General features: G+C 40.1%; 1 protein-coding gene across 2 annotated transcripts in view; it reads left to right on the top strand.

Moving 5' to 3' along the window:
• ALG8 (ALG8 alpha-1,3-glucosyltransferase) overlaps positions 1 to 25,989 on the top strand; it is a 625,276-nt gene that overhangs the window by 590,790 nt on the left and 8,497 nt on the right. The window lies entirely within an intron of this gene.

The following is a 25,989-nucleotide window of genomic DNA, read 5'->3' on the forward strand; positions in this document are numbered from 1 at the left end:
ATTCAGTCTCACAGAGGGGTTCCTAGTGGGAGTGGGCATGTGTCAGTGTTCATTCCTGAGCCCACTGCTTTTCATACTGGTGATGGAATGCATTAGCAAATGGGTCAGAGGGGACAGATGAACAAAGTTGCTGTATGCAGATGCAGTGACATTTCAGGCAGACTGAGTAAGAACTTCAGCAAAGAATGAGGGAATGGAATGTAAAACTGAAAGCACATGGGATGAAACTGAGTACAAATAAGACAACGGTAATGGCAGCAAATGGGGGAAATCAATAGAAAGTGAGAATTAGTTTAGAAGGGAAGATAGTGGAACAGGTCACCAGCTTCAGGTATCTGGGAGGGTTGATTATGGAGAAGGGAAGTCTGAATGAAGAAGTCAAAGCTAGAATAAGGGGGGGGCTGCAGACAACTGGCATAGAGTGTCAGGTGTAGTCTATGATAGAAGGGTGCCAAAGAAGTTGACAATTAAGTTGTACAAAACAGTGGTGCGACCACTACAACTGTATGGTACAGAAACTTTGGCAGTAAAGGCAGAGCAGTTCAGGAAGCTAGAGGTGATGGAAATGAAGTGCCTGAGATGGGTAGTAGGATATACACTGTAGGGCAGATGAAAAAGTGAAGACACAAGAGCAGAAGCTGAAGTCGTTCCAATTGCAGAAAAGATCAAAAAGAACAGATTACGGTGGTTTGAGCACATGTACAGAAAACAACCTGATGAAGATTTGGGACATACAGTAAGAAAGCAAGAGGAAACAAGGGCATCCAGCAGAGGTGAATGGATTTTGCGAGAAAAGATCTGTGACAGGCATGAGTGTCGAAGAAGGCAGGAGTGTGGCATTGAATCAAAAGAGATGGCAACAGTTGACACAACATGCCGACTCATGTAATGGGAAAAAGGCGGTTGATGATGATGATGACTTGGTCTTTAAGACTTATTTGCCTTGTAGTTCATGCGATCCTTTTTGTATATAATTGCCTAATATTCATAACATATTATTAGTCTGTAGTACTTAATGCTTGATTTGATATTTTAACAGTTTGTTACTTATAAAGCACTTTGTGTATTATTTTTGATATACAGTATAAGTTGTATCTCTCCAGTATATTTTGATTTTATGTGTTGATGCAACAGCTTATGATTCTGTATCAGGAAAACCTCTTCTATATTCCCAAGGTCTGATGTGATGCTGTAAACTAAGCAATTCTAGTTTTCTAATAGAAAAAGTTGAGTTTTACCTGGCATTAATGAAGAGGGTAAAATAATATATACAGTCTTTGACAATAATGTAGTTGTAATTAAATGCAGTCTGTCTTCCACTGTGAAGAATGTTTTATTCACATTGGAGGTTATATCTCTCAGTTCCTTAATAATGCTATCGTAATTAATTTGAATTACATTATATATGTTTTCAGGCCATGTAATATCTAAATATTTTATTGTTTACATTGTTTTGCACTCCTAGTTGTTTAAACTGATCTGTTATTCAGTGATTAACTTTATAAAAATTGTGCTTTTTCATTTTTATTTTTACTTGCCAGTTTAATGAATCATTAATGGTTTCAGTATCTAAACTCCTAGATCACTGTTATTCATATTTGCATAATCAGTTAACATAGTGGCTCTAGATTATGTGGTTCCTTGATGGATTTTATTTGATTCATGGCAAGGCAGTGATCTAGACTTCTTGGCTAATCTATCTGATCCTTTTCACAATATTGAATGATATTGCAACTTTCCTTAAAGCTGTTGCTACTTTACATTTAAAATTGTTAATAGTTTTTAAAGCATTTGTCATATCCATAAAAGAGCTTCCCCTTTCTTAACCCTTTGACACTTTTCTATATTTAAAGTTTATTGAATTGAAATGTTGACATTCTTTCATTTTCTTATGCCTCCATCCTTGTATTCTTCCAAATAAATATGGTTTATGAGAGTCCCATAGTAATGTTTAAGTTCATTGTTATTATCATCATCAACCTCTTTTTTACTATCTTCTACATGGTGTTGGGATGTCTGTTCAGCTGTTACCATCTCTCTCAATTCAGTGCTACAGTCCTACTTTCTTTGACAGTCATATCTAATTGACTTAGATCATCTCACATACAGGTAGGTCATCCATATTTCTGCTGGATACTCTAATTTCTTCCTGATTTTATTCTGTCTCTCCTAAACATTCTTCACCAGATTGTCATCTCCATTCTTGCACATACGCCTGAACCTGAGCATTTTCTGGCTTGTTAAATTTGATTTCTGCATTAGTAACTGTATTTAGAGCACAACCTAGAGCTGTTTACTGAATTTCCTGTTTGCACTTATTTTTAAAATCGTTTTTTTCTCAAAACTTGCATTTTATCTGTCTTTGGCCTAGCACTCTTGTGGGGTCATTTACTGCACTGTTATAACTTGTTGATACTTATTAACCTCTGCTATCTCTGAAAAAACAATAAAACAAAAAAAATCTTGCTTTTTTCCCACTTTTCTGAGATTTAAAAAAGTTCAGTTACAGGCTTGCTGTTCTTGAACTGTTTGTAAGTTTCTGTAAGGCCATTTTTGCTTGGGCTAAAGGAAAGTCTCTCTGTTGATCAGTGGCAGTGAAAAACATTGAGCAGCCTGCCTGCCCCTGTGGGAGTGGTTACTGACTTGAAACTGTAGTTTTATTGGCCATTTTGGGTCAATTCCAAAACTCCTTCATCTTCCTCTCTTAAAACCCTCTTTGCGTGGTTTTCGCGTTTTTGAGCATAGCGCAACAACGGGCAGCGCCGCCTAATTGGGTTTAAACTATTCCTGGCTCCACAAAGTCTGCTCTTCACTTTTTCCCTTAGAACTGCTCTATCTCTCAATTTAAACACCATATTCTCATTCTAAGGCCCTTCACTGGTCCAATTAAGTAATCCTACAAGTTAGCACTATTAAACCATAAGCACTACTTACTCTTATACTCTCTCGATTACCCTGTCCTCTATTGGTCCGTCTTAAATTCAGTTTCCCTGTTACTCTAGCATGTCCAAAGGTCAGTCAATGGTTTCCTCTCCAGTCCAGCTGGTGAATCTGGGAATTTTGAGGCAATGTTACAACTGTCTCATGTACACGGACAACCCTCTCCTCCTCCAAACAGGTTCAAATATATGTGAGAGATGCAACTATTTAGCCAAACTGAAGGCTGAGCTCTCTCATCTCAAAACTGGTGTAACCAGTCAGGAGGAGAAGGTAACCTCACACAACACAATTCCAGTGTCACATAGTCCCACCACATCAGCGAACCAAACACATAAATACACAAAAACATACTCGGAGGCTCTAAATAAAAATCTACCTAAGCAACAGAGACCTCCAAAGCAGACATCCAAGTAAACGCTACCTCAAAACAAAACACACACAACACATAACCCACAAAGTCAGTGTGCCAAGCAGCCACAATCCTTAAGGCTGAATAACACACCTGATACTCTTGTTATAGGTGACTCTATTGTCAGACACACTGACGTCCCACTCACCAGGCTGATTAAAGAGAAGGTCACGGTGAGCTGCCTGTCGGGTGCTAGGATCCGACACATAACGCAAGCACTCAGGTCACTCCAAAGCAAATACAAATATGACTCAGTCAGTCATTGTACATGCTGGTGTGAATGACCTGAGACGTACCTCCCTGGACTACATGAAAAGAGACATAGAGGAGCTCTCTGATCATGTAGCCCAGGCTGGTATGACCCAGACCTTGAGCAGCATCTTACCCTCACCTAGAATGATGCCACAGTACAAAGATAAAATGATCAATTTTAACAATTGGCTAAAATTTTGGTGTCATTCAAAGGGGATCCAGTGTCTGTCAGCCTGTGATGACATGCTCGACAAGCCACGTTGCTTCGCTAGGGACGGCTTGCACCTGTCACCACTGGGCTTTCGGATATTGGCAAAGACTCTTGCCACCCCCATAGTGCCTTTTTTAGGCAAGGCTCAAAAGTCAAACCCACCCCCATAGACAGCACAAGGAACAAGAAACTAAGGGTAATGCTGCTAAACGCCAGAAGTATTAACCTCAAGATGCACGCACTCGAAGCTCTCCTCAGTATGGAGAACATCGATATCTGTGCAGTGGCAGAAACCTGGTTCAAGGCTCCAGAGAGCACCCCAGCACTACCAGGCTATACCTCGTATCATGCTCTTCGGCCCCAAAACCCGGACCAAACCACAAAAGGAGGGGGAGTTTCCATATTTATCAAGGATATCCACACCTCCAGGTTAGTGGCATTGCACGAAGTATCGGAGACCATCCATGTGCAACTAACAGTGGGCAAGACTGCTTTTCAGTTTATAGCATCCTACAGACCACCCTCTCAAAGTCAGGAATCCCATTCGGCTTTCCTGAAAACATTGGAGAACATGAAGATCTCTCTGAACACCATTATATTGGGCAACTTCAACTACCCAAACATTGACTGGGAGCACTACTCAAGTCCCAGCACCTTAGCCCAAAGATTCCTGGAAATTATAAACTCAAATGCTATGGAACAACTAGTCACCACTCCCACAAGAGGGGACAACATACTAGACCTGATCATTACCAACATGGGGACTCTATGCTCCACACCAGAAGTATATCCCTCATTGGTAAGATCAGACCATAAATTAATTTCACTGGATGTCCACATCCCGACCCCACCCCCAGCCCAGAAAACCACAGTGAAAAACTTCTCAAAAGCGAACTTCTCACTTCTCAAAACCAAAGTGGAATCCTTCAAGGCCCCAGGGCCAGTGGAAACTACAGCCCAAACTGCAGAATCCTATATAAATGCATTCTATGGACATCTCCAGGAATGCATGGATCATGCTATCCCAAACAAAACCAAGACCCAATCATCCAAAGGCAGGCGTCCAGTCTGGTGGACCCCTTCCATAAATAAACTGTACAACAGAAGGAGGAAGCTACTACATGATAGAGCAAAATCCCTAATAGGGAGGGCATCTCTGATCAGTACTAGAAAAAAATTACGATCCCTCATAAAATCCTCCAAGGCCAGCTTCGAGAGAAAAATTGCACAGGACACCAAAGACAATCATAAGGATTTTTTCAGTTATGTTAGAAACCTGGGATGCAACTCCCAGACTTGTTCTGAGTTGATTCTAAACGACAAAAAATACACTGAACCCACAGACATCGCCAATATCCTGGCAGACAGGTTCAGTGCAAACTTCTCCACCCCCTCCCCCCCAAAAGAGCAAGTATCTATCCCGGCAGAGGGCTGCCTCCCAAACATCTCAGATGCTCAGGTGAAGGATGCCCTCTCCAAAGCAAAAAACACTTCTTCCATGGGACCAGATGGCGTCCCAGGTTGCGTCCTGTATGAACTATAAGAGGAACTAATCCCTCAAATAAAACAGCTATACAATCTCAGCCTCACTACAGGATATGTGCCCACAGAATGGCGTACAGCAACAGTGGTCCCACTCCACAAAGGTGGAGCCTCTACGGACCCTGGAAACTATCGCCCCATAAGCCTGACTAGCTTAGTCTGCAAGGCTATGGAGAGGATCATCATGGAGCTCATAAACAAAGACATTGGGGACCTACAGACACTAGATCCTACCCTGTTCGGCTTTGTCAAGGGCAGATCCTGCCTTTTGAACCTGGTTGACTTCTTTGAAACAGTCACCAAAGCTATAGATGAAGGGAAGGTAGTCCACACAGCCTATCTGGACCTTGCAAAGGCATTTTACACAATACCCCACTTGGGCATCATAGATAAGCTATCCAGCTTAAATATAAACCCCTATGTCACAAGATGGGTCGCAAACTGGCTCAAAGACAGAACCCACAGAGTGAGAGTTGCTGGAGCCATGTCAGACTCGAAACCGGTCACAAGTGGCATCCCACAGGGTTCTGTCCTGGGACCACTCTTGTTCGGTATATACTTTTCCGAGGTACAGGCAAACGTGGGAGGACTATGGCTCACCAGGTTCACAGACTGCAAACTGGGCGCCATAATCAACTCTCCAGCTGACACAAACATCCTTCAAAAAGGTCTCACAGAGACAGATAACTGGTGCCAGCGCCATGGTTTAAAGCTAAATGCCAAAAAATGTATAGTCATACCCTTTGGCAAAAACAATGTGCCCACAAATTACCACATAGGCGGAAACCCATTAAGTACAGAGAAGGTTATTAGGGACCTGGGGACCCAAGTTGATAGCAATCTCTCCTTTGAAAACCACATTGCCAAAGTGGTTAGAAAGACCTTCTACATAGCCCACCTCATCACGAAGGGTTTCACATTTAGATCAAGAGAGGTAATCGTGCCCCTTTATTCATCCCACATCAGGCCCATCATAGAATACAATGCCCCTTTTGGGATGTACCTTACCCGACACCTGCAGCAATTAGAAAGACCCCAAATGTATCTCACCAAGAGGATCAAGGGTCTCAAACAGATGCCATATGCTGCTCGGTTAAAAAAACTCCAGCTCTACTCAGTTGCATACCTCGAGGCGATCTATGCCTGACATACAAAGCTATGTCAAATCCAGATTTAATGGACATGCTCCGCCTCAGTAAATCTAAATCCCTTAGAGCCACACGCTCGAGGGACTTGAACCTCAGCACAGAAATAAATAGAACTTGCTGGAGGGACAGGTTCATAACCCAGAGGCTCCCTTCGCTCTGGAATAGAATTCCAGTTCATGTGAAGCAGAGCACCTCACTGAATCTCTTCAAGAAGAATCTCGATAAGTGGATGGGGGATCGTAGGTTTGTCCCAGGGATTACTCCCGTGTCACTATTAGACAGAGGCACAGTAAACTAAACCTTAAAAAGGGCACAGTATACTCAAATCAAGGGGTGGCGTAAGCCATACAGAGTCGGGCTAGGCTTATAATTGCCCCAGGGCAGATAGCCTAGTATGAACCTATGAACCACCACATTCTATTCTCTTTGATCTTCTCTGCAATTGGAGCTGCTTCTGCTTCTTCTCTGATGTCCTCATTTTATCATCTGTCCCATGGTGTGCATCCTTTCTCCTGTCTCAAGTACTTCATCTCCATCACCTCTAGCTTTCTCAACTGCCCTGCCTTCACTGCCCAGGATTCTGTACCACAACAGTAGTACTGGTTGCACCACTGTTTTCTACAGCTTAATCTTTAACTTCTTTGGAATTCCTCTGTCACTCTGTTGCTCTGACACTCTGAGCCATTTGGCTGCACACTCTGATCTTAGCTTTGATCTCCTCATTCAGGTTTTCCTTCTGTTCAACCACACTTCCCAGATACTTGAAGCTGTTAACCCATTCTACAATTTTTCTTTGTCTCAGTTTTCCGACTCTTTTGACTTCCCCCATTTCCTGCTATGACAACTGTCTTATCTGTACAAAGTTTCATCCTGCATTCATTCCACATTCCAGTCCACTGTCATTTGCTGAGGTTCTTGTTCAGAGTCTGTTTATAATGCCACATTGTCTGCATACATCAGCTTTGTGATCTGTCCCCCTGACCTGTTTGCTAAAGATCATAGCTGAACCCCGATGCACACTCACTCCCCACTGGGAACTCATCTGTAAATCCAAACACCATTCATACTTGTGTCATTGGGCCCTTACACATAGCCTCCATGAATTCTACCAATGTTTCTGGGACTTCTAACCATTACAGGACCACTTAAATCAGCTTTGTTGGGACCTTGTGATGTGCTTTCTCTGAGCCTAGGAATGCCCAGTTGGACTATTTCAGTTACTTCTGCATTGTAATTAAGCTGGAGATAATATTCTGTGTCTTCAGTAGACTAGTCTGTAAATTCTTTTAATTTTACATTGCACAGCCTGTTACCACTAATGATTTCAAAGTAAGAGCATTGTTTCCTTCTGTGAAAAGGATATTAATTTAATTAAACTTATTTTCATAGTTAACTCATTTGAGGAATAAATTCAATCAATATATGTTTGGTTGCCAATGAGTAGGTATAAGGAGTGAAAAAAATCCTTTTCAACAAACTTAGCTAAATCCTTTAAATTCTGTGATGCTACCCAATTTATAACACCTTTGCAGAGGCTAGTAGTATTTTTTTTCTGATATTTTTTAGCACAAGAATCTTCTTTACCTAGAATACAGGTAAAATTATACCCAAGAATCAAGACACACTTTTAATCATTAGACAAAATATTAGATTTAGTTTTACAATTTTTGCAAACAACAGGAATCCAGTATATGTTTGCTAATGTAATAAGTCTATTTTGCCACTCACGAATTACCATAGCAAACATCCTTTGGCACCTTTGCAAGAGAATGCAATAGGTAGCCTTATTCCTCCATGGTATTGTTTTATATCTCCTCTTTATTTTAAGAAGAGTTTGAGATTATTAGAATTATGTGTTTTAAATCCATATTTTTTATAGATGAGATATTCTAGAAATACTATATCAGCCTTATTGAGATATTTCAGTAAAATTTTGTTTTGCAACTATTTTACATCATTTCTTTAACACTGTGTGCTCTGTAAAGGAATTTGCTAATCATCAATAGAGTTGGATAGTAACAGTTCTGCCTTCATTGAGACATTTTACACTGTTAACACATTCAGTAGAAGCACCGTAAACAAAGATTTTTGAAGCAAATGTACTGTCTGATCCCAGTATGGAAATTCCTATTTCATTTAGTTGACCATGAGCAAAAATACCTTTTTACCAACTCAGTCTAAGCCTAAATATCTTTTGTTATAAATCCTACAGCTCTTGTATCAGCAATGAATTATAAATAGAATGTATCAATAGAATATGTATGAAGACATTTTTAGATATTGTAAATGGTCTGAAACTGTTAGAAATGTCATTTAAAATGTATTAAGGTATATGAATTTTGACAAATCAATTGAATGACAAAGGAATCCTTAGAGAAGAGGAAATTAAAAATAAGGTATGTGACTGTATGCATTATTTTCCTTAAGTAATTAGTTTGAGACTGTCCAGTAATATTGCACTTAACAATAAATCACAGTTACTACTGTTATGTTTAATTGTAGGGAGTCCTATCCTGTTCACAATCTTTTCCAAGTATCAGTATATTTAATCTGTACTCGGTCAAGTGTCATAATACAGGATGTTGGTAAAGGACAACTTATTATTCAAACAAGTTCTCAGTTACAGCTGTTAGATATTTTGTCCTTCATGATTAATTTATTTATACCATGCTGTATTATTTTGGGACAAAATAGTATAAAATTAGTTGTTAACCATGTCTGATTAGTTCTTAGGGTTCTCCAGTGTCATAATTGTTTAATGCATGTCTGTGTTTAGTAAAGACAGCTTACTGTAAAGATATCCTTCCATATCACTGTTGCAGTGTTTTTCACTAACTCATTCTCTCCAATGGAGCTCTTGAAGATTGCACTGTAACTTCCAATGGGCAGAAACTAAGCTTTTTGGTAGAAACAAATTATATCCATACTTTTCAAACCAATGTTCATATCTCTGGGGCCATAATTGTTACTAAAGAAGTGTAAATGGCAAACTCTTCAGCACAAGCTATTTTTATAGTGCTAGTGTTCTTTTAGTTATAGGTTTTAAACTGGATTTTGTAAGTCACAGTAAACATAGTTACTACTGAATTTGTAATATCTTTGTAAACAACTTACAAGATCTCAACAACCACTTGAGTTATACACATACTTTCAACAGCATTTTATTTATCCATCTGAGAGTTTTCATATAAGGCTAAGTAGTTCTGTCTGTACCACTTAGTTTTTGAGATATTTACAGAAGCATTACATTTATGACAATATAAATAAATATTATATGATCAGCAAATAATATCTCTTTACCTGCACTAGACAAGAAGTCAAATAACTTGGTTGTGTTTGCCACTGTGTAAGCTTTAAGATGAAACCTTTTAACACTTTGTATGTAGCATGGTTTTGAAATTATTAATGCAAATATGGACAAACAATATTTGACACCTAGAGGCGTCAGTGGGATGTAACTGCAAATGCACCTACAGGCGTCACCCAAATGTAATGAGCTAAAGGGGATCCTCTGCCAAGAGTAGTCCAATATCTGGCCAGTATACCAAAGCCATAGGATTTTATAGATGTACGTCACATGTGTTCTCCAAACCCACAGCATAGGATGTAAATGTGACATAGAGATGTATATACCTCAGAATTTCTTTGCCACCAGTCTAAACGCTCCTTTGTTTGTGCTGGTTACTAAGCCGTTATCAGATAAGTGCCCATTGGGGGTTTCTTATCTCTTTTTTTCTTTTATTTGTCAGTTTACATGTCATCCAGAAAGGGAAAATGTCACTGTGGGAGACATATTCCCCATAAGGATAGTCATGAGAAGGGTCTCTTTTGCTTCTGTGCTTATTACGACCATACTGATTTCTCGATTTGTCATGCATTTGTCCCTAAGACCTTACTTAGTTGTCTCTCCTCCTTGTCTGTCTAAATGGAGAAACAACATCTTAAGTTGTTAGCCCAGGGTGCTGTAGTGGAATCATCCCATCCCGAAGGTCAGGTGTCTGCCAAGAAACTGACCAAAAAGTTAGGTCGGATTCAGCTGCTGTACCACCTCCCCCAGATGTCTCTCTTCAGGCGTGGTGAAATCCTGGAGGATCGTCCAGTTGTTTCGTTGGATTTCTCTGTGGTGACCTGATTGGCAGCCAGCATAGATCTGGCTTTTCAAATGTCCTCGGAGGCTGTGCAGACATCCTTTGCGGATGAACCATGGCTGATCATTTTTGAAGGACGGAGGAGTGTTCCACAAGTTTTTGTTTGAGAGGTAGATTCCCACTACGTTGATTGAGTGCTGGCAGGGGTCTGAGCCTCCTAAGTTCTTTAGGGCTAACATCCCTCTAAAGAAGAAGCAGAATACGACACATATCTCCCCTCTCCCAAAGATACCTAGTGTGAATGGCAGGATTTTACACAGGAATTATTTAGTGTACTCATAGCCTTGAAGCCTCCCTAGGGAGTTTCTGTCACTGCTCCTCCTTGGTCCCCTACTCCTGTTTAAGAGGCATAGGGAGCAGGATGATGAAGACTTGGACTCAGGGGAAAAGTCGTTGACATACTTCTGTCCGATTCCTTCTCCACTGGACTTTGGTTGTGAGGAGGAACATTCCGTTAACTCAAATTTTCCCTTTGAGGAACTCTCTTTTGAGGATGCTGTCTCTCATATGATGACATTTTTTAAATGGATCTGTTCTCAGGTTGCTGACATCCAGAAAAGGTATTATGAACTCCTCCAGATGGAGTCCCCTAAGCCCTCTGCTGTTTCTCTGGTCCTGGCTGCCCTGTTGGACACCTTTTCAGCAGCTTCTCAGGCTGGGCTGCTGATTCCCATCCTCCTGCCCCTAAAAAGCCTGATAGGTTTTATAAGGTGCCTGATAAATGTAGATTTCTTTAGAAATGTCCCTCTGCTAACCCCTCTGTTGTGCCTGTCTCTTCTGACAAACCTTCTGAGCTCTTGCCTTCTACTAAACTGCTTCCTTCTGATAAGGACATTAGAGCTGTGGAACGGCTGGGCAAAAAGGTGTATACTGCTGCTACCCTGTCCTTTTAGGCTATTAATTATCAGACCCATATGACCAGATATGTCTTAGCTTTTCTTTCACAGGCCTCTCAGGTTGCCTCTGACCTTTCTGATTCTGAGAGGAAGGTTTCTTCCCTCTCTTTGTTGGGCTCCTCATCCCAATTGACCTATCATTCTATTAAATGTAGGTATGATGCAGCTGATGCTTCTAGAGCTGCTGCTTTTGGTTCTGCGTTCTTGGCTTCCCCCCAGCCTTTGCCTGATGATACTAAGGCTAAATTGTTGGATTCTCCCCTTTATAATAACAATCTTGGCTCTGCAGCTGCTGAGCTTTTTAAGTCCCTGCAAGACAAGGGCAAGGCCTTGCAGGAATTGAAATATAGTTTTCTTTCTCCTATTCCTAAATTTCAGAGGAAGTATCACTCTAAGACTGCTTTTGTTTGTAGACAGTCTCACCCTCCTCCCAAAGGTAAGAAGGGTTCTTGAAGGGCTCCCACTGCTAAGCCTACTCAGACTCCTACTGCTCAGGAGCCTCCTTTTGCAGATAGACCATGTTTTATCTGACTGTCTGCTTCCCTCCATCCTGAGTTGGGTCCATTTATCTTTTCATCTATCCCTGTCCCTTTTCAATTGGTTAAGGATCACTCAGGATTGTTGGGTTCTGTCCATCATCTGTGAGTGATGCATCATGGTGTGTAAATCCCTTCCTCCATTTCTGGGCATTTCACAGTCTCTTCATGAACAGCTGCCTTTCTTTCAGGATGTACTTCAGGTTCTTTTATCTCATGGTACCATCCAAGCAGTTCCCACTCCCCAGGAGAGGAAGGAGTTTCATTCCCGAATGTTTTTGGTTCCCAGGAAAGCTTTTGTTTCATGGTACCATCCAAGCAGTTCCCACTCCCCAGGAGAGGAAGGAGTTTCATTCCAGAATGTTTTTGGTTCCCAGGAAAGAGGACAGCTGGAGGCCCATTCTGGACCTTTGTCAGCTGAACACCTTTCTGAAGATCCCTTCCTTTTGGATGCTGTCCCTTCAGAGTCACTTTTCTGTACTTCTTCCTCAGGCTTTCCTGGTCTCTCTGGATCTCAAGGATGCTTATATTCACATTCCTATCCATCTCTGTTTCAGGAAGTATTTGTATTTCTCTGTTTCTTCTTTGCATTTTCAGTTCTCTGCTTTGCCCTTTAGCCTCTCTACTGTCCCAATGTTTTTCACCAAATGTCTCACTCCTGTGATTGCCTTTTGCAGGATGAGGGGGATACAAATCTTTCCTTATCTGGATGACCTGTTCATTCAGGCTTCCTCTCCAGTGACCTTGCTTCAGCATCTTCACTATGCTATTTGGTTCTTGCAAAGCCTAGGGTTTATGATAAATTTCCAGAAATCCATCGTTATTTTTTCTCAGGATCATCTTTTTCTCAGTTGCAGGCTCCAGATCATTCATTTGCCGCTTCACTGTTCCAGCCCAAGGCTCTTGCTCTAATTGCCTTTTTTCAGTCCCCACTTCCTTGAGCCTCAGTTACAGCCATGGAATTTCTGAGGGCTCTGGGATTCATGTCTTCCACCATTCCTATGCTGCCTGTAGCCAGACTCCATATGCGAAAGTTACAGTGGTTCCTAAAGTCTGTCTGGCTCCAACATTGTCATCCTCTAGACTTACTAGTCCCTGTTCTTCCATGCCTCCAGCTACAGCTTCAGTGATGGATTTTTCAGCTGTCTGTCAACCCAGGGCTTCCTTTTCAGACCCCTCTCAGGAACTTTTTTTTTTTGGATGCCTCAGATACGGGGTGGGGTGCTTCTTTCGGCCGTCTCAAGGAGCAGGGTCTCTGGCCTATTCATAAGAGGTCAGACCACATCAACCTCAAAGAGATGAGAGTTCTCCTTCTAGCCCTTCAAGCCTTTCATACTCTTTTCTTCCAGGGCCTCTCAAGTACTTTACAGACAATACCATAGTGATGTGGTACATCAGCAAGCCGTGGGGGACGCAGTCCTACCTTCTGTGCGGACTAGCTGTTCAAGTTTGGGATCTAGCTAATAATATCAGGTGATTATTCAGGCTGCTTTTATTCCTTCAGAACAAAGGATTGTGGCAGATTCTTTGAGCAGGTCCATACCACAGGCTCATGAAAGGATGCTTCACAGAGATGTGGTTTTGGACACTATCCACCAGTAAGGCATTCCTCGGGTAGACCTTTTTCCCTGTCCTCTGAACAGAAAACTTCCTCTTTTTTGGCATGGAAAGGTGGACGCACTTTCTTTTTATTGGAAGAGGATGTTTCTCTATGTTTTCCCTCCGCTTCATCTCTTACTGAAGGTCCTGCTCATGATAGAGCAAGACATCCAGAAAATCTTGTTGGTGGCTCTGTTTTGGCCCAGACAGCACTGGTTCCCTCTTTTTCTGCACCTAGCCAAGGGCACTCACCACAAGTTACCTGACAGGGTGGACCTACTCATACAAAATAGAGGGAGGTCTGTCATTTATCCTCACTTGTTTACTCTTTACCTAACACTATGGGTGATAGGTTTTTTGATCCCCTTTAGGTATCTTTTTTATGAGGACATGCTTCTGGTTCTGCAGGAGGTCAGGAAATACTATATGTCCATATGTTAGAGATTTTTTGTTTGGTGCTTTGCTCGTGACCAAGATCCACTTTCTGTGGAGATTCATCTGGTTCTATCTTATTTATGTGAACTGTTCCATGCTGAGTTGACATATTCTTCAGTTAAAGCTCATCTTTCTGCTATTTTTTGTTTGTTTGCCTTTTGCTCCTCCTTTGGTCTCAAGGTTTCAGGTTAAACAATTTCTTAAACGCATCTTTCATATTAGGCCTCCCAGGAAAACTATTCCTCCTTCCTGGGACCTTCATTTTGTTCTTGAAAAATTGACTCAGGTTTCTTTTGATCTTGAAACTTCTGCTTACTTGCAGCATTGTGCATGGAAGACTGTTCTTCTTTTGGCCCTTACTTCAGCTAATGTGTATGTGAGCTTCAGGCCCTTATGGCCACTCCTCCTTTTTTTAGTTTTTCATAGGGACAAGATGTCTCTTCATACTAATCCTTCTTTAATGTCCAAGGAGAATAACAAATTGTTTCTTAATCAATCTATTCATTTCCCACATTTTTTCCTTCTCTGCATACTGCTAGTGAGAAGGTTCTTCACATCTTGGATTTGCATAGACAGCTCAGGTATTATTTGGATAAGACTAAGGCCAACTGCAAGTCTGAGCAACTTTTTATTTCTTTTCATCCTAGATCTTTAGGTTTGGCTATTTCTAAGCAGACAGTTTCGTCATGGGTCTCTAAGGCAACTTCTTTTTGTTACTCCTTTCATGGGAAAAGTATTTTTGCTTCTGTAAAGGCTCATTCTACCAGGGTTGTGGCTTTCTCTGGTGCTTTTTTCAAAGGCTCAGGTACCATTTCCATCCTGGAGGGTGCTTCTTGGTCCTCCGTCCATACCTTTACCAAACATTGCAAATTGGATGTCCTTTCCAGGGCAAGAGCTGGCTTTGTCAGAGCTATCCTTTTCTTTTCTGAGCCTTCCTCTTCCCAAGTTTCCTCTTGAGCTTTTGTACTCTCCGTTAGTGAAGAATACTGCAACAGTGAAATGGAAGGACATAGTACAGTTGTGTAAAATCTTACCATAAAAGTAGATGTCCTTCTCTTCACTTTTGCAGTATTCACTCACTCCCTCCCTATATCCCCTTTTCTCTTCTCTTTCTATTTTTTTTTCATTCTGGATGCACATGTTTCTCCTGTCCTTGGACTGTTGCTCCTCTTGGGGCTATTCATTTCTGAGGTATGTACATCCATACATCACCTATATGCCCTACACTGTGAGTGGGAAGCATACATGTGAAATGTATGTGATATAAAATCTTTAGCCTTTGGTTTACTGGAAAGACATTGAGCTACCCTTGGCAGGGGGTCCTCTTTAGTGAAGAATACTGCAACAGTGAAGAGAAAGACATCTACTGTTATGTTAAGATTTTACACAACTGTACTTTGTTTTTATCTCTGTAGATCAGGATTTTGCAGTGCATCAGTGTATATTCTAATAGCTAAAGTGTTTCTTGCACAATACATGGAGAAAAAATTTGTAGATAATCATTACACTGGGACACATTCATACATGGATGTAAACATGTTCTACTTTTCTGATATCCCTTTTGTCAGGCACATTTTTCTTTAATTAAAAAAACTATCTCAGCTGGGGGCACAGTTCATGACATGGTTCTCGTGTCTTTGAGTGAGGCTTCCCTTCTCCATCAATGTCTCCAGACATTGGAAGTCTATATCTCCGTTGCTTTAGTTTACTTGGTTTTGTAAACTGCACATTATTTTTCCAGTAGCGGCTGCACTGCGCTCACATGTCAAGTCAGTGGAACTTCCAGGAAGAGGCCGGGCTATTTTCTCTTTCTCTGTCGATAGACTCCTATCAGCTTCTGTCTCAACAGCAAGTCTAAAAACATACTGCCAGTGTATCGCTTTGGCAGCCATAGTACATTTTTCTAGTTTCAAGATTTGCCAAGTTTTTTTTTTTCTTCCTATTTTAATTTTGTGGCAGGCTTTTACTCCTGGTAAGTCAAGGCGTACACCCCTGCTCCAGAGCCAAAATCCACCATTGATGTTATATAATGTTTCAGCATGTTAAAACAGGTTTTGTGTATATGTGTGTGTGTATATATAAATAATATGTGTGTGTGTATGTGTATTAAAAGATATTATAAAATTGCATCATGATCATGTTGCTCACTCACATCCATTCCTCATCTGACATCGCAGTCACTATTTATGTAGCTAATAATCTACTTATTAGGCTTTTGATCTTTGAGGATCTTAAGAAGCCTATACATTCCCATGGTAGTTTTTAGCTCTTATATTTTGTGTATGAATAGCCCAGGAGTGTGCTGAACAAGGATATGTTGAGACATTTATATGTGTTCCCCATCCGTGAGACAGAGAGGTGCTAAACTGGGGGTAAATTTGCAGTTACCAATCATTCATCTATCCCAATTATATATGAATGCAGTCAGAGAAGTATATTGCTTTTTGTAGAGTGTAAGGTGATTCCATAGAAACAATATTTTCTTATAAAATCCTATTCCTCCAACATGTTTATTTAAAAAAGAGACTGAGATCCCTTGAATGGGTGTTTATGATACCACTGGGCTTGGGAATGTGTATTAAGTTTGACAGAATTTGGTCAGTTGAAGCTGTATGGACAAGGCAAAGGTTGCCTATTAGTAGTCTGGAACTGAGAAGAGGTACACGGTTTTGAGATGGTCTGTGTAGTATTTATGATTTAGGCCTGTGAATGTTTTTAGTAAGAAAGCATTGTGGTTGTTTCATTTGGGACAAGTGATTGGATCAGTAAATATTAAAAGGGCAGTATACTCAATGGTCAGCATTGTGGTGCAATTACATGACACAATACCTTTAGATATAAGTTGTGCAATGAAAATAAAGTTCCTTACAACGGTGGATACATGATCAAAGGTTAGTTCATTGTTGACATAGGTTCCCAGATCCCTAACTATGAGATCGATTTTCAGTTGTGTGTTGTTATTGCTGAAGGATATAATTATACACTCCTTGGCATTTAGTGGTAGTCCATGGTTTTGACACCAGATATTTGCCTGGGGCAGGACCTGTTGGAATATCTTGATGTCCTATGGGGAGTTTATGGCATTCTATCAGTGCAGTACCTCACGCTTAGTTTTGTGCAGCTTTGGGCGTGCCGGCAGTGATTGGCATGCGAAATGGGTGAGGATACCTAAGAAAAGTGGCAGGCATGCTAATTCGCATGTCATGTTATGGATACATTACCGGTGTAACTGTCAGTGAAATAAAAATCCTCAGAGGTTGAGGAATTCAATGTCCAAATATTTAATCACTCACTCACAATTCCCCATGTCACATTAAATACATTGAATCACTCGTAATTCCCTTGTACCATGAGCTGTCACCTACTTGTTAACATAATAGTACAGTAAAAATCACATGCAATACGCAAAACCATAAGTGTAATAATAGTGGCTAGGTTCACATTAAGGTGAACATGAATTTGAAGGTATACTACTGCTTGAAATTCTGTTTTTACATGAATTTCTTTCCTGTCAGTAAATAAACAGTCTTCTTGAAGTTGCATGGGTTTTGCTGCTTTATTTTATAGTAAATGTCTGTTATATCTGTAAAGAAACATTGCTTGTTTCTGTAATGCTGACACATTAATTTCTTTCCAGGCAGTAATTTTACATACTTTATTAATTCTTTCCTGGCAGTAAATAAAATTAGGTTTCTAGAAGTTACTTGGGTTTTGTTTCTGTATTTTTCATTTCTTTACTTTACAGTAAACAGTAACTGTCTAGATATTGTTAACCATATAGTCAAGTTACATTGGTTCGGCTGCACAGATGCTCAATATTAATTAATGCTTAAGGCACACAAATTAATATTCGTGCGGATGCTGCCTCCACCGGGCTAGGGGTGGGATTTGCTACTGCGCATCCTGTGAGGTACTACACTGATAGAAAGCTGAGTTTATAATGGTACCCAGTTTGTAGTCATCTGCAAACTTGGTCAGCCCCAAACCCTTATTATTAGCAAGTAATGAGTAAGTATGAGGTGTAAGTGCCAAAGAGGAGTGGCCCAATGACTAAATGTTAAGTGCACCATTCGTGACAGTTCTTTGGGTGGGGTATAGCTGCCCACCCTAACTATTTGTAAGCCAATTTGCTATCCAGTGAGTTACATAGGGATTGCATTTAGCTGGGAGAGTTTATATGCAATACCTGTGGGATGGTATTGCCATTTGGCTGGGAGAGTTAACTGCAATAACTTCAGTTACTTTTTCAAAGAAGTTAGTGTGGTTAAGTAGCTAGGACCTGCCCTTGACAAATCCGAATTAGGTTAAGTCGAGAGTCTGTATGTTATCTGTATCCTTATATAGTAATTCCATGATGATCTTTTCCATAGCTTTACAGATGAGACTTGTTAGACTTACAGCTCTCTAATTACCTGGGCCGATTGCTGTCTTCCATTTACTATTTTGATGCTGATAACTTTTCTAGGGGATCAGACAAGTCATGTTTTGGGCTGACCAGTAGGCAACCTAGCATGTTATCTGACCCATAAATGAAGTGTTCTTGGTCTTAGATAGCACCTTCTTAGATGGAATTTGTTTTTCAGTGATTTGAGTGGGGGGTTATATGTGTAGGTATGTGATATGAGAATATGGAATGAGAGAAGGGGTGAGGTCTGACCTAAATTTATCCACTAGTAGATTGGCTATGTCCTCTGCATCTGATTATATGATATCATTTACAGTGCTGGACATTGTTTATGATATTTTTAGTATAATTATTTTTATTTTTTTATTTATTTTATTTTACATTTGTTGACTGGGAAAGTCCAACTGGATACATGTCCATTTTCAGCAGAAGCCCGGGGAGAAAAGCTCTACAGATAACAAGCACAACTGGTGTATACATAGCATGCAAATTTACAAAGATGTACAAAACTTTAAAAATAGCAAAGTTACATAGTTATGCATCATAAAATTAACATTGTTACATGGGTTGTGCACATCTTATACAGTTTTAGAATTGGATGAGACAGTACATAAGTGGGCAGAAGTGCAGAATGAGATATTTATCTTAACTATGTGTCAAGGAGTTGCATAAACTTACATTATACAGCTGGGATGTGTACACGTAGACATGGTCAGGTGTGTATTAGCAGGTGAAACAGAGTTAAGTGGCAGGGGTAAAGAGTAAATGAGAAAGGAAGAAAAAGTAGGTGTAAAGATGTAGGAAGAAATGAAAAATAGTTATAAAAAAGGTTTGTAAAAGTGTCTTATCAGTGTTGTGGTGTGACTATCTGTATAGGTACTAGTAAACGGGCCAGATGCAGAGATGATATTGAGAGGAAGCTAGAGATTAAAAAAGGTACAGTTCCTGTTAGTGATATATTTGAGACAGGGAGGAAGAGAAAGGGTAAAAGGGTGAGTAAGGTTGGGGAGGTCCACCTGGTGGGGGGCAAGAAAATATCCATGTGAGTTTTAGGTGTTCTTGGAGGAGTCTTTTAAATTTAACCTTTGAGTCTGCTGAGGTAACAGCAGAAGGTAGGGAGTTTCAGATTTTACTTTGGTCACCTTGATTAGCTTTTTATTACTAGAGAGAAGTTGTCTAGTATTAGTTTGTAGTTGTAGTAAATTGGCCAGTGCTGGTGTTTTATATGAAAGTAGTAGGAGTTTGTGGGCTAAGGAAAGCTGATGGAAGGTTAGGAGATTAGGGAATTCAAGCCAATCAGGTTGCTTTAGGAAATGACATTGGTGGGCTCGGTAGGGGGCACTGGTAGCAAAGTTGGCAATTTGATTGTAGCAGGCATTGAGCTTGGCAGTTTTGGTTTTGGGTAGGTTGGTGAGAATAGGTAAGTAGTATGGAAAGGAGGTAAGTTTGAGCAATGGTTATCCTGGCAGGGTGGGTTAGAATTAGTTTTAAATTGAAGGCTTTGTGGTTATCCTTTACCTGGGCGGCTATTTTTATTTCATAACTGGTCTTGGTTGATTTGATCAGGGTCCAGAGTTCTTTGTTTAGTTTAGGAAGAGCATTTTTGGCTACTTGAGAGTTTTTGTTTTTGTGGGCATTATTTTTTTCTTTTATAATAGAGCTTGTTTATATTTGTTTATGTTAATGTATCATTAATACATCTATTTTAGTTTGACAATTCATTGAACTTAGAGTATTTAAAGTTTTATCCTATATAAGGTATAATAAAACACATTTTAACATGAATATTTGATAGTTTATATTTACAATGTGACTTACACTTCTCTTTTACAGTTTTAAATTGGTGTGATAACTTGCATTCTCCTCTTTGTAAAATTGTTTCATTCAGGATGAAAATTTGTAGAAGACTATTTTGTATTACCTCTGTAGGTGTTAGTGATAATATAGACTTTTTTGATATATGAAATGGCTTCCACATTAGTATTAATTATTTATTTTTTTGCAATTTGGGCGAAACAGTTTTAGTCTGATGTTATTCCTGTCACTATTCCTCACTTCTGGGTCATAGGATCCAACATCGGATCTGAGCCAGCAACTTATCAGACAGATCCTATGCTCAAGCTCCTCCCACTCCCATAATTACTTGCTGCCCTCTAACCTCCTAGATCTTGTTTGCCGCTCACTGCTTCAGACGTGATTCCCTTGGCTCTAGTCTCAACACTAGAACACCAGTAGGAAAAATCTAGACTAAAACTTTTTGCTAAACAAGAAAAATTACACCAAAACTTCTTTACTAGCAAAGTATTATAAACAACTAAACAGGAGGGGAGGGTACACAACACAAGGCTAGAATAATATCTACAAAGATATAAATTCTACAGAGAAGCTGAAAAGTAAGGTAAAAAATTTAGCACTTATCCCCAGAGGAGACTAAAGGCAAGGGAATCATGTCTGGTGGGAGCAGCAAATGAGAACTGGGGGTTTAGAGGGCAGCAAGGGATTATGGGAGTGGGAGGAGCTCGAGCCTAGGATCTGTCTGGTAAGTTGCCAGCTCAGATCTGATGCCGGATCCTATGACCCAGAAATGATGAATAATGACATAGGATAACACAGATGCTAAGTTATGGAAAGTCCATAACTATTTTATTTTACAGGATACAGGATATGGACTTTAGTGTTATTCCTTTTTAGAACTTTTACCAATGGCCAGCAGGCTTTTCTCTTGTCCACGTTGCTAGGGGAAAAACTACTATCAAATCTTATGGTATTTTTGCCCAGCTTTACAGAAGGATTTGGACCATGAAGTTCTTAAAATGAGTTCTTTGTCTAGGTATGGAATAAATTTGACACTAACAAGCTTTGGAATGGCTGCTAGATTTGTAGACTTTGTTAACGAAGATCTGTGGACATACTCAAGCCCATACAAATGCCCTTTTAGTAAATTTAATATTTTTTGCAAGGAGTTAGTTAAAAGGTTCACTGTACTCTCTCCTTCCATTTCTGCTAGGAGTCTATTCCTTCTTAAATTGTTCTTCCTGGCTCTATTTTCAGCATCTTTGACTTTTTCGAGCAGCAGCTTATTCTTTGTAGTAGATATTCTCTTTGTATTTCTGCCTGCCTGCCAACACTTTGTATCTGAAACAGATATTTCAGTGTCTTTTAGCCATTCTCCTTGTTGCAGTTATATGTTTTAAGGATTTCCATTTGATTACTGCAGTTTTCAGGTGAATATTCTATTTTGGTGGAAAATTTGTCCACTTTCAGTGATAGCTCACAAAGTAAAATCACCATTTATGAATGCATGTTTAATTAAGTCGGTTAAGTTGGTTAAGTCTTGAAGTACTCATTTTACAATCCAACAGAATAGTATTAGGAAAGTTTTAAAATGATCTGTATTAAAAATCCACACATTTGACATAAAATCCTGTAAGGAGAGTTTTTAGAACAAAGTAACTCCATTGTTCTTCAGGTTTTTTGGAACTTTCTGTCAAAGTCTTCATTTCACTATTAAGCACCAGCATAGAGTTATACAGAGTGGCCATTTTGAATTCCTACCCTTTCTTCATTATTTCTTGATTTACATGAAGATTACTATTATTGGCTTAGGCTGAAATAGTGGACTGTGTGGTTCAATACATTTAAACTGTCAATAGGTGATGGAATTGTTTGTGTCAGTGCCTAATGCATATCCCCTGGGTATAATATCTACAAAAAAAAGTCATTAGACCCTTTTCCCCAGATGTTGTATAGGGGGTTCAGTCTCTAAGACACATATAATTTGCATTCAAGTGGTGGCTTAGATACTGGAGGAGTCTGGTGAATATTGAGGTCTGCCTATGAACTAGGCATTAAACCCTTGTCCCTGTAGAATATCTGAAATGGTGGGACCCAAACAAACTTTGTTTATTGTGTATGCCTGGATGATGACTCCCTCCATTTGGTTTTCATTCCATTGTGAATCAAGAGAACTTCCTCGCCTGGGGAGTGAATTGTCTCAAGAGCCATTGGAGGAGAGTTTGATATTTCACAGTCAGGAAAGCAGAAAGAATATGTATATATATCTATATCTATATACATACATATATATACATACATATTCTATGTGTGTGTGTGTGTATATCTTATCTATCTGTCTATATGTGTGTGTGTGTGTGTGTGTGTGTGTGTGTGCGCGTGTATATATATATATATATATATATATATATATATATATATATATATATATATATATATTTATATAGTTAAATGGGCAGTCGGACTTTGTTCAATTCATGGCAATCCGAAACGCCCCATTCGATACTGTTGAATGAACAAACATAGACATGTATAAATGCACAACAGCGAATGACTACAGCATTCTCTGTTGTGACTTTCTACATTTTAATGCAGATTGCACTATAGTGGGGATCGGGAAATGTACCCTTTCCCCTCACTGTAGTGCCATCTTGGAGTTTGTTTATATAAGTAGCAGGGGGTGTGAGTGTGCAGGGGGGCTCCCCCCTGCAAAAACTTTCTTTAAAGTGAGTTGCCCAGTACTTAAACTTTCAGAAGTGTGGTGAGTGTTCAAATTGTGTCTAATTCGAACATTCGCCACTTCCACGTTCAACATATTTATTTATTTATTTATTTATTTATGTTGTGGGACACTAGCATAAGACCTAGCCTTGTATGGCTGCCTGTGAACTACAGAGCTGCACTTGAGTTCAGATCATTATTATTCAATGTCCTCAAACAGTGTCACTGCCCTCCTTTATGATTTAAACTTCATTAGACAACAAAACTACCTACTTAGTGACAGTCTGTAGGAGATACTAGCCCTTGTCAGACCACGGTTTAGTGCTGATATGAGTCAGAAAGATTTTTTTAGACTTGATTCTTCCTTCTGAAATCATCTATCAATATTTCAGAGCAAACTAAAAGACTACCTCACAAGTATGCTTTCAAGACAAAGGGTAGTAGTGGAGATATGCTGCCATCAAATATAACAATATTCCTTTGTGAATATTAATTTGAGTGGCTCACTTTCCAGAAATAACTTAAACTGAAATTTGTGTATGCAGTTCACTGTAAATGATGAAGTATCCTGTGTGTTATAAATATCAACTGTTTGTTCTTTGACCAGTGTTGTTGTAAATATTAACTGTTTGTTCTGTTGCTCCTCTTGGTTTGGGACATGGCTGAAAAGGTTCTAGATGTTCTTCGTGTTTCACTGTTGCAGTCATCACATTTGGGTTATCTGCTTGCAGTAGCCCTCAGTCGGCCTGATTATCAAAGTCTTGGGTCCTGCGTTGGTTACTGTCTCATCTTCCATGACGTCAGGTAGTCAGGGGTATAAAGCATGCACCGATGCCATTGCATCTGTCTTTCTTGCCGTGCAGTGCCCGAAGCAGAAGCAGTTCGCAAGTACCAGTCAGCCAAGTCCTGAAATTTTCATTTTCGAGTTTCAGAACTGAAGTCTTCAACTAAAGCTAAGTACCCCGTTGAAACTTTTTCTTGCTCTAAACCGATGTCAGTAAAAGTTAATAATTATATTTCTTGTGGAAAGCAAGTACCTCATAAAGTTTTTCATTTGTACTGTATTCCTTGCCTAGGCCCTTACCACGACGTATCTCGCTGTCGGTTTTGTGCCTTATTTAAGCAACGAACTATTCGTCGTCGGTATATTTACACTTCTAAATATTTTGGTACTTGGTTCAATTACCCAGATATGGCTTCGGTAAGCCACCCGACTACCGACATTACAAAAAAAAAAAAATGCAAAGATAAAGACAGACAGACCGCATAGGTCCAAAGCTGCCGACGACGCTTCTTCTAAGCTAGTCACCAGTTCGCCGGTACTCAGTGAGGTGCTTTTGCAGCCCCTGATACCCGCTACTTCAAATTCTCAGGCCTCTATTGAGACCCATTCAGAGTCCGGTATGCCGCAAGATGCTTCAACTGTGGAACCTGCTAATGTCTCTACCTTGGATGTGTCCGGAGCTGCTGTGCAGGCACCGGCTTCTGAGGGTGTATTCAGGCCTACTGACTTGCTTATTAAACCAACACCATCTTCTTCTTCAAGGCCTAAAACACGATCCATGCCTGGAAAACAGACGCCTGGACCACATGGACAGGCCTCTATGCCTAAAAAACAAATGATAAGAATGGCTGAAGATCAGGGGAAGGCAACGTTCCTCCTCTAAGAGACCTAGGACTGAATTTGCTTATGATTCTTCTGATCAGGATTCTGAAATTTCTGTTTCCTCTGATGACCAGGATTTACCCTTATCTACCTATGACTATTCTGATGCAGAGGACTCTATTCCCTCTGCCGCCCCTCCAGAGGATTTCTCTTTTGGTGAAACCTTGCATACAATTAGGGAGCATTTTCGCTGGGAAAGCCAGGATTACTCTGATTCTAAAAAGAGGCTAAGGGATTTCTTACTCCTGCCCCAACACAGGCCTTTAGCTATCCCCCCTGTACTGGACATTGTTGATTATGCCTTTTCGGAATCTAGCTTGGCCCCTGACTCCTTACCTTCTGCTCCCAGAAAACCAGATAGATATTACAGGGTTCCTGACTCCCACAAGTTCCTTTTTAAAAATCCTACTGTGGATCCTGAGACCATTTCACAGGGACCCAAGGGTATTAAGGCTACTATTGCCAAAAATCTTACTCCCTCTGATAGAGATTCCAGGGCATTGGATAGATGAGGTAAGAAGGTATACACTTCTGCAACCTTGGCCATTAGGGCCTTAAACTGCCAGTTTCATATGTTAAAGTATCAGCAGCATATTATTGGATTGCTTAAACAGAAAATTTTGTTGATTCCTGACTGTGATGAAAATAAAGATTTACAGGATTTGTTACATTCTGCTGAACAAGTTGAAAAACACACTTTGCAATGTGGTTTTGATTCACTAGAGGCATCTTGCAGGGCTGCTGTCACTGGGTCTGTACTTAGAAGGCATGCTTGGTTTAAGGAGCAATCTTAGCCAGATGATGTTAAAGCTAAATTGCTGGATGCTTCCTTAAACCAGGACCGCCTGTTTGGCAACAAAGTAAAAGAAGTACTTAAAAAGATGGAGGAAAAAGCTAAATCTATGCAAACTGTTAAAGATTTCCTGCAAGTACAGCCTCCCAGATTTAGTAGGCATTGGCCCTCTAAGAATTGATCCTTTCCTGCCTCTTCCAGGCCTTCTCAGTCCAAACCTAGAACCAGCAGAACAGCCAGGCTTCAGTCCCAAGGTACGCACAGGACTAAGCAGTGGGGGGCTCCCACTTCCAAAGCAGGGAGTAGTAAGACTCCCCCTATGGTAAACTGCCTCAATGACTTCAATTTAAAACTTCCAAGCCCTTCTCAACTGACTGCTCCTTTAGGGGGAAAGATTGCTCTGCAGGCAAAAAATTGAGAACTCATTAACCAGGACAAATGGGTTTTAAATATAGTTTCCCAAGGATACAGATTCCACTTCCAGACTTTACCAA

This window comes from Protopterus annectens, chromosome 5.part0, assembly GCF_019279795.1.
Source record: "Protopterus annectens isolate FY-2018-M chromosome 5.part0, PAN1.0, whole genome shotgun sequence".
Classification (NCBI taxonomy): Eukaryota; Metazoa; Chordata; order Ceratodontiformes; family Protopteridae; genus Protopterus; species Protopterus annectens.